This window comes from Medicago sativa, chromosome 6 (assembly GCF_051527215.1).
Source record: "Medicago sativa cultivar Bolivia chromosome 6, Bolivia_mono, whole genome shotgun sequence".
NCBI lineage: Eukaryota > Viridiplantae > Streptophyta > Magnoliopsida > Fabales > Fabaceae > Medicago > Medicago sativa.
Window position 1 is genome coordinate 24827722 of NC_140754.1, and position 10294 is coordinate 24838015.

Below are 10294 nucleotides of genomic sequence, written 5' to 3' on the forward strand. Positions count from 1 at the left end.
TGATGGATCTGATTTCCTATGGAAAGTTTCTTTTTATAATGATGGATCTAATTTTCCCCGGCCCATACCCATAACTATAACCCTAAATCTAGTTGTCTTCCTTTGTTACTTCTGTTCTATAAAAGGCGCCGTTGCATTTCATTTTCCCCAATTCTTCTTCCTCTTCTTCTTCTTCTTTTTATTCTTCTTTACAAGGCTTGTTTCTTATTCTTTTGTTTCCATATTATTATTTATTTCGCTTCTTCCAACAAAATTTGGTTTTCCCTTTCTCTTTAATTACTTTGTTATTCTATATTTTCAACAGTTTTACAAATTCTCGTTTTCTTTGTAAATTTGCAAAGATTGCTTTTGTGATTTTGTCTGCATCTTTACGAGTCAATCAAGATTTGAGTTTTGTGGTTTAATTTGATTTATAATTGACTTGACGGTGTAAGATGTTAGCATCTTTTTTATAGCTTTCTCAATCGGAACTTGACCATACCAACTATGTGCTTGACTCGATCCATCATAGTTGTTCTTATTACACTAGATGAAGATGATAGGGAAAATAATGAAATTCTTATGAAAGTATTCATAACTATAAAAAATCAAATCGCCGAGGTACCAAAGGTATGTGTCATAATTTCCCCACAATGTTAGTAATGATTATTCTTAACATTTATATTTGCTTTGAAAAATATCTTCCTGATTATTCTTGTTTGACAACAGAGTTTGCTCTGCATGTCTCTCGCTACCATATATATAAATTTATGTCATCAAATACTGCTTACGATTTGCTTCCTGTGGCTGCTGAGTATGCATGGCAAGGTTTGATACACCACTCTCCCTTCAATGTTTCCATTCAATTATAGCAATTTATTTGATTTTTAGTGAAGCTAATTTGCTTAAGATAATTTCTTTCAGGTTACTGTCTTAGGTATAGATTTATCACTTAAGCAAGCATTGCATATTCTTTATGAACATGAGGTTTGAAGAAACATAGTGACGTAAAATAATATATCACCCAAGCAATTTTGATCTTCATGGCATGCCAACAACAACAATTTCCAGACATGCCAATCAACATCACTTCTTCAACAGGTGATTTGGAAAGATGTAATCAGAACCAAAATTCTAGAAATGAAGCTCTTTCTTCCCTTCAAGACCAAGATCCCAATTATCATCAACAAAGAAGAAGCAATTTTCGGCACTCGCAAGAACAGATACAAAGAAGAAGCAATTTTTGGAAAGATGTAATTAAACATATTTTTTTGTGTTGTTTAGTTATTGTTCTTCGTAATAGAGACCAAATACATTGGTTATTGAATGAATCTAAAAAGTTAACTTTTACTTTTAATATTGTTACAACAGTATTGTATTTTCATTTTGATTACAAAAAGAGATAGAAGTACACACACTTTGGATTGACGCAAATAAAAAACAAATTGTATCATGTCTTCTTACTATAATAGTTGGTTGAATTTTTGCTCGTCATTTGAGCATTATTATCTTGATGTACCCGTACCTTAATTTTTAGAGAAATGTTGTATCCCGTACCGGTACCGGTACCGGGTACCGTACCTATGCAACGTAGATCACCTTTTAATAGATATCACTCTCAAATGTAAGTATATAATATGAACCTAAGCATCGATGTCTGATGCAGGGTCACCAAGAACCTGAATACTTCCCATGAGGTTAATCACATCCTTCAATATTTTATCTTGTTATATTCTCTTCTTATTGTCTTTTTTATTCTCTTCTTTCTTTTGAAGGCATGGACATTGCGTAATCGATTACACAATTTATTTTCACTGAAAGAAACACACCAATGATATCAGTGGGACATATAAGCAAATTAACACAAGCACACTAACATGGAAAGAATAGAGGAGAGACTTTGTATTTTGAACTCTTATATTTCATTCATAAAACTTGATTTTTCACAATGGTACAAGCATAGCCTTTTGTAGGCAAAATACTAAGTAAGACTATTCTTAATGACTAAGCATACTTAGCTTCCAAGTAATTATACAATCATAAGACACCTAGTATCCACGTGTTGCTCTTTATACAACTCTTAATTGTTAAGTAAACTTAATGGACAAGTAAGTTACTAATAGCTAAGTATTAATGTTCAATTCAAACTTTGCAACTTAAGTGGCAATCTTATCTCATAAGCCACATCATACTTCTAAAATCTTCTAGATTATGCTTGATTTAATTTTCTAACAACCAATAAACAATCTGAATTCTTTTAAAGCTTCCAAACCCCAAACCACAACTTAAGCTCTTGCCTCTCTGAAACAGCTTAAGCACTGACTTATTGATTCTGCCATCAGCTTTTTAACTCAAACAACAACTTATCTATGATCTTTTCACTTCTACCATTACTATAATTTCCCAGAATCATACGTATCTCCGTTTTAAAGTGGTTGTGAATAAGTAAGACATGCATGATGCATCTACATTTTAATGTTATTCATTATTTCAATTTTCTTTTTCAGATCTCCTAAGGAGGTGAAGTTCAACAACTAGGGATATGAGATTAAGACTTATATGTCTTACACAAACATCAATACGTTGAAGCTCAGTTTTCGAGTCAACAGTATCTTGTTAATGGGTCAAAAGAGTATTAATTTGAGGACTAAAGTTGAACGAAATTCAGCGTACCACATTCTGAGTTACTTAATTTTTTTTTTATTTTTAGATCGAGTTACTTGGAAACTTAAGCTATATAACTTATATAATATGCAATATCAAAGTGTGTTCAAGAAGTTTCTCAAGCAAGTAGTTAGTTATCGGTTTTCTAGTGCCGAAAATTCAAATAAAAAGGAAAGACTTTCAAAAGAAGGCTCTTGAAAGTTAGGAGACACTTGGCATCCATACATGTAAGGAGTTAGTTTATTTTCTTGTCCATAAATTGTAGAGTCAAACCCCATAAAACTACGCCTACTAAATAAATTCATTTGCCCTAACAGGATAACACATCTTATTGAATATGTTAAAAGAACGATATATGAACTCACTCATATGTGTGTGTGTGTGATGGTGCACGTGCGCGCGTGTGTAAATATATCCCTTTTATTTTTAGATTTTTGCACTTTGTGTATGTATTTTTCCATTACTTGTGCATTTTACTTTGTTAATTTCATCCACAATGTTCATTGCATTTTAACTCGAACACATCTTAACTTGCACACTTGTATCACTAATGATCTAACTTGAGTCTTAGATTAATCTTTTGATTTCATTTCTTAAAAGAATAGATTACCACGCAAATTAATGAGCACGACCGATGGAACATTAGATTGAGATGTTTATTGTCCAATTTCTAATTTATATATATATATATGTGTGTGTGTGTGTGTGTGTGTGTGTGTGTGTGTGTGTGTGGTCTCATTTGCTCTGGTTAGTGCTCTACCTTGCCATGCATAGCTTTGTTTGTCGTGGTTGTTTGTCCCCGTTCACCTGTCACCGTGTTTCTCTACTCCTTTCCTTTGTCTTTGCTTCTCTCCATTTGTATGCTATTTTATGTTCATCCCTCTCCCTTTCACCCATCTTCATCCATGTATCATCACATTTGTCTAATTTGTTCGTGTGCTTTTTCTTTGTGTTCTAGCTCTCCACTCCGCTTATGGTGTTCATCGTCATGTTCATCTTGGATGTTGTTGCATTGTATGAACTAGGTGTTTTTCTTGCTGATTGAATTGATTTTCAGTGCAAAAATTAACTTGATTTCACTTGAAAGGTTGGAATATAAGAAAAAAATATAAACCACACTCACTGATATTAAAGACAAACTCAATAACATCTAGAGCAGTCCTCTTGAAATCATCCACCATAATCTTAGGGGCAACCTCAAATAGTTGACCTTCTTCCCCTTGTAAACTTCAACCAAAGATTCTATTCATAACATGGTTATGAATTTGAGAAAAAAAGACATCAACATTGCATTTAACATAACCTCGAGAAGGTTTCCTCCATTTATACTATTTTGATGTTATTAGGTGCTTTGAAATGATTTAATGTTGATTTATTAAAACTAATAATTTGCATTAGTGAAAGAATCCCCATGAGCATAGTTCAATTGCTAGTGACATCGCATTATATATGTAGGGGCTGAGATTCGAACATGAGAATCCCCATTTATTCACCTTAAGAGGGTGTTTGTTTCGTGGTTGTAAAAATCATTTCCAAAATACGGAAGTTGCAAAGTAGAGTTCCTATGATTGATACAAAGTTAGGAAATTAATTTCAAGGTATAAGGCAAGGCATTCCTAGAATTAAAATAACTTCTCATTTACCATGTTTTATTCCCAAGAAAATAAGCGGGAATAAAATATTTCCATGAAGGTGGTGATAAAACTTAAGTAACCACCCAGTAACTACCCATATACATTATGTTTACCAATAATCTCAAGAATGTAGTAATATCAACTAAACACATTTTTTTTTTTAAAAGTATCCGGGATCAAGATTCCACTTCTTAACTCCCGGGAACATTATTCTTGGATATAAATTTTTCATCCAAGAAACAAACATTGAATTTCTAACCACGTAAACAAACAACAACAACAACAACCAAGCCTTATCCCACTAAGTGGGGTCGGCTACATGGATCAAATGACGCCATAGTGTGCTATCAAAAACCATATTTAGATCCAACTCATTGACCTTTAAATCTTTTCTAATGGTTTCTCTGATGGTTTTCTTAGGTCTTCCTCTACCTCTTTTAACCTAACTCTCCTCCATTTGATATACTCTTCTTACAACGGCATCTACGGGTCTTCTCTCTACATGTCCAAACCATCTAAGCCTATTTTCTACCAACTTTTCTACTATAGGTGCTACCCCCACTCTCTCTCTAATGGTGTCATTCCTAATCTTATCCTGTCTATTCTTACCACTCATCCAACGCAACATCCTCATCTCCGTTACGCTTACTTTACTCTCGTGTTGGCTCTTAACCGCCCAACACTCCATACCATACATCATTGCCGGTCTGACTGCTGTCCAATAGAACTTTCCTTTCAGCTTAAGTGGTACTTTCTTATCGCACAAACCACATAAACAAATATTCTTTTTTTTTTCTTTCTTTCAGGAGGCATATTATTCAAGCTCAAAACTTTTTTACTTTGGCACCCAAAACTTTTACTCAAGCTTCCGATTTAGCACAATTTCTATCAGGAAAAGGTTCAATCAAAATTGGAACGCATAATAGCATAATTGTCGTTGAGACCTAGAACCTGATTTCAGAAGCTTCCTCATGATATTTTCTTAAAATTTCCATAGCTTCACAAGTACAAGAAATAACACATGTCACTATGGAACAGGCATACGATGCTCTAATTCCTCTCAAATAGAGCAAAGTTCAGTAAAGTAGTTACTTACATAGAGATGATTTTGCTTCAAACCATAGAAATTTAATTGCATATCAGAAATTCGCACAAGATCTGAACGTGCAAATGGCTCCTTCAAATCATATTAAGCCTTTGAAACCAAATTTGTGTACACATTCTGTGAGAAGAGAATCATTCTTAGTGTATAAAATTGTTTACCAAGTAATAAAGTATAAGCAGAGTGTATATATATCGTTCTAACTAGGCAATCCACGTTACTTATTTTGCAATTTAGTCTGTTTGCAGTAGAGCAGGAGTTTTTGAGTTAACCTGGTTTTTGATTGCCGAATGTTAGCAGCGGTTAGGATTCTTTGAATCCCCACTGTTCGTTTGCTAAAATTAATTAACAGTCAAGCCTTATTCGGTTTTTAGCGTTTTATATCTAAGTGATGAGTTCGTGGGGTTTTACTACCTACCAGCTGTCAAGTTGCGCCTCCTGATCACACGGGTACGTACGTGTGGGGTCTTACTCTCTCAGAGGTTTTGGTTCATCATTCTCCAGTTGTCAGTTGCAACCTTCCACCAGAGTTTCTACGTGTTTTAGTGTTTGGGGTTGTCAGTCTTGTAGGGAGATACATTTACGCGCGTAAAGGTACGTGTAGGTTCTTACTTTCTTACTTTCTCAGTGTCCTAAAGTTATCCTCATTTATTGAATCTTAGAAGGACATCAACACACTCTCCCTCTCGATAGTTCTAAAAACGGGCAGCCCTGTCTCGTCTACCTTACCAAGGATGATAGAAGAATGAAGTTAATGGGTTGATTTAAGTCATGAAGTCAATGTGTTTCACTAATTATCGTACTTGTTATCTTAGTTACTTCCTGATTCGGGTTTGCACCAATATTACGTATGACACCTTCATAAGTATTGTTATCTCAGGGTGGTTGTCTTCAGAAGAGACAAATCTTACGCATGACAGTAAAATTAAATAGGATTAAAAAAATAACTGAATAAAAACTTGAAAATAAATTAAAATATCCAACAAACAAAATAGAGGTTCATCTTGGAACCCTAGCCTAAAAAGATTTTGAAGGTGAGAAAAACACAAGAAGGGGGGTTGAATTGTGTTGGTTTTTTCTGGTTCTTTTTTTGAGTGTTAACACTTTCAGATTCTTATGGGTTCAGATTCTGACTCGGAGTCTGAATGCAACAGATAATAACAGAACGCGAAGATAAAAGAGAAAGAGAGAGAAAGAGCAAACATGAAGCAATTATATTGCTTCCTCCCACAACACAGGAGTAGTCCAATCCACTTGCACTTCCAAAGAATTTCACTATAATCTCACTAGATTACAATTGCTCAAGCACTCCTGTAAGTGACTTCCAAATGCTCAAGCACACTTACAAGAGACTTTATGCTCAAAGTCACTACCAAGAGACTTTTGAACATAGAATCAAGGTGATCATACCATATCAGAAGTAAAATTGATGCTAGAGAGAAAACTACAAGAAATTAAATGAATTGTATTTGTTTTGAACAGTGTACAACAGTATCCTGTTTATAGGCTTAGCTAAATCTAACCAACTTTCTATCAGTTAGTTAGATAACTCTAACTAATTGTTTAACTAATTAATTACATAGTTAATCAATTTCTCTTATATTTCCACAGCAACATAAGAATAAGAATGTATTATTGTTATTGTGGAGATAGTTAATTACAAGTTATAAGAAATGGTAAGTTTAAGATCTTACTTGAAGACTTGATTTATAGGTTCAAATATACTTTGGGAATTAATCTAACAATAACACCAGCTTGAATTTTATAACTATATTCAAAAGAGAGGTCAAATTACACCGATGTAATATTACATTAATGTTACTCTACACGATATCGTTTTACTCGATACATATTTTCCAAATTTGATAGTTAGATTGTAAGTTTATATCACATAGATCATTGATGTAATTTTTACAAAAATATAAAATTATTTATTATATTATTAAATTACACCAAATTAACAGTTTTCTTGAAAAGTTCATAAACTGTTAATCTTGATATATTAGTCATTTCATGGTGTAATCATATTTATATGGGGTATGACTAGAAAATTTCTTTCGAAAATGATGGATCTGATTTACTGTGGAAAGTTTCTTTTCATAATGATGGATCTAATTTTCCCCGGCCCATACCCATAACTATAACCCTAAAACCAGTCGTCTTCCTTTGTTACTTGTGTTCTATAAAAGGCGCCGTCACATTTCATTTCCCCCCAGTTCTTCTTCCTCTTCTTCTTTTTATTCTACTTTACAAGGCTTGTTTCTTATTCTTTTGTTTTCATATTATTATTTATTTTGCTTCTTCCTACAAAATTGGTTTTCCCCTTCTCCTTACTTTTTGTTATTCTATATTTTCAACATTTTTACAAATTCTCGTTTTCTTTGTAAATTTGCAAAGATTGTTTTTGTGATTTTTTGTGCATCTTTACGAGTCAATCAAGATTTGAGTTTAGTGGTTTAATTTGATTTATAATTGAGTTGACGGTGTAAGATGTTAGCATAATTTTTATAGCTTTCCCAATTAGAACTTGACCATACCAGCTATGCGCTTGACTCGATCGATCTTAGTTGTTCTAATAACACTAGATGAAGATGACGGGGAAAATAATCGAATTCTTATGAAAGTATTCATAACTATAAAAAATCAAATCGCCGAAGTACCAAAGGTATGTCATAACTAAATCCTCTAATTTTTTTTTTTTGGTATTATATATTTCAATATGCATATGGTAATTTTTTTTCTTCTTAGTTTTCTTTTTTTTTTTGGTATTATATATTTCAACATGCATATGATATGGGTCTTAATTTTCCCACAATGTGATATTGTAAAAGGTATGTTTTGGAAAATTTGTAATGTAAAATATTGTTATATTCCTCGCCTGTAATTTGCTTCCGAATCTCCTTGTTACTCCCTCTTGCTATTGTCCATTCTTTCTCTCTCATAGTTATGGGATATATAATTGTTAAACTGTTATTAATGTCTCGTGTGATGCAGATTGAATGCCCATATGCAGGGAGTATCTTTGGCTCCTGTGTGGGATTCTAGTTGGTGCAAGTTTGTTGGAGTGCTTAGTGCAATGGACATTATTCAAATACTGAAAGAGGTTCGTGTGAATTATCATATACATTTATCAAGCCAGTGTGTAAATTTTACCCATGCTTCATTAATTATTTTAAATTATTTTCAGAGGCAGCAAGCATAAGATGCTAAGTATTGTGCAACAAGTCATTTGTCTTCCATGCACACTCCAAGAGTGCAACCTGTCACTCGCATCTCATGCATCTTGCAACATGTCAATGCATGCAACCATCCACTTTGCCACACCATGCATTACATGAGAAGTGCAACTTGTCTTTCATGCACCATGAACATGTGTCTTGCTACAAAACTGGCTTTACCAATCACAATATTAGGCTTGGATCATCATTTGGGCCAATTCCATTATTGGGCTTGGATCATAACTTGAGCCCATATCATTCACAATTTGTTTGTGTGCTTTATCTATCTTTGTGTCGTAGCTCTCCACTCCGGTTGTGGTGTTCATCGTCATGCTCGTCTTGGATGTTGTTGCATTGTATGAACTAGGTGTTCTTCTTGCTGATTGAATTGATTATCAGTGTAAATTAACTTGATTTGTTGTTATTTGATACTTTGATGGTGTAGTCTGAAAAGATCTTGGTACAAAAACCATACTTACTTTGATATTGTTGTATGTGTTGGCATGAGTTGTTTCCTATGTAATTAGTCAATATTTAAGAGATACACATCAGTGTTAATCCCTGATTCATAGGCTATTTTATTTTCTCGTCATATATAGCTTTTAGTCAACATGTATAGGTTAAATGCTATTTATTACATTCATGTATATATACCCAATAGAGGGCTCTGCTGTATATACATAAATATAAACAAGAAACATTTTCCCTTTAATGTTATTGTTCTGAGTTAACATGGTATCAGAGCGATCCGACGACGATGATGTCGTGAACGATCAGCAGAAGCAACTTGTTCTTTCTACAGATTTCATTGAATCTTTGGCAACAAAGATGACCCAAGTTCTGACCCAAAACCAAACCCAAAACCAGAATCAAATAACCATAACCACAAATGAACATTCCGCTGCACAAATTGGTATCAAACTCGATGGTACCAACTATGCTTTATGGTCACAAGTGGTTGAGATGCATATCTCAGGAAAAGATAAGTTGGGGTACATCAATGGAGATATTCCCCAACCTGGACCAGCAGATCCCACTTTCCGAAGATGGAGAACAGAAAATGCCATAGTCAAAGGTTGGTTAATCAATTCAATGGATCCAAATCTTGTTAACAATTTTATTCGTTTTCCGACAGGAAAACATGTTTGGGATTCAATTGTGGTAACCTACTTTGATGGATCTGACACTTCTCAAGTATATGCCTTGAAGAAACAAATAAACGGCATGAAACAAGTTGGAGGATCTATTGAGTCTTACTACAATAATCTCCAAGGTCTATGGCGAGAAATTGATTTTAGACGTCCAAATCCAATGGATTGTCCTGCTGATATACAAAAGTATAATACTCTTTTACAGGAAGACAGAGTGTATACTTTCCTTGATGGGCTAAATGACAGGCTAGACAAGATAAGAAGTGATGTCCTTCAGATTCAACCATTCCCAACTGTTGAACAAGCTTATGCGCATGTTCGCAGAGAGGAGATCCGACAAACAGTGATGCTAGCAGGTTCAGAAACTGCAATATCAGCAGTTATGACAACCAAAGGAGTTAGGGGATTACAACAACCAAACAACCTTCGAATGATAAAGGGAGGAGATCCATCTTCAAATGGAGGTAAAACAAGTACAAAGATCAGAGGTCAAGCAATCGATGGTGGTGGGTGCTCCCACTGTGGAAACAAAAAGCACACCCGTGA

At 34.1% G+C, this 10294-nt stretch overlaps 1 long non-coding RNA gene across 1 annotated transcript; it reads left to right on the forward strand.

Moving 5' to 3' along the window:
• The first annotated feature begins 209 nt into the window (after positions 1-209).
• LOC146914119 (uncharacterized) lies at positions 210-1332 on the forward strand. The gene is made up of 3 exons (XR_015016460.1): positions 210-609; positions 709-807; positions 904-1332. It is a non-coding gene; the product is annotated as an uncharacterized LOC146914119 (long non-coding RNA).
• Positions 1333-10294: the final 8962 nt, after the last annotated feature.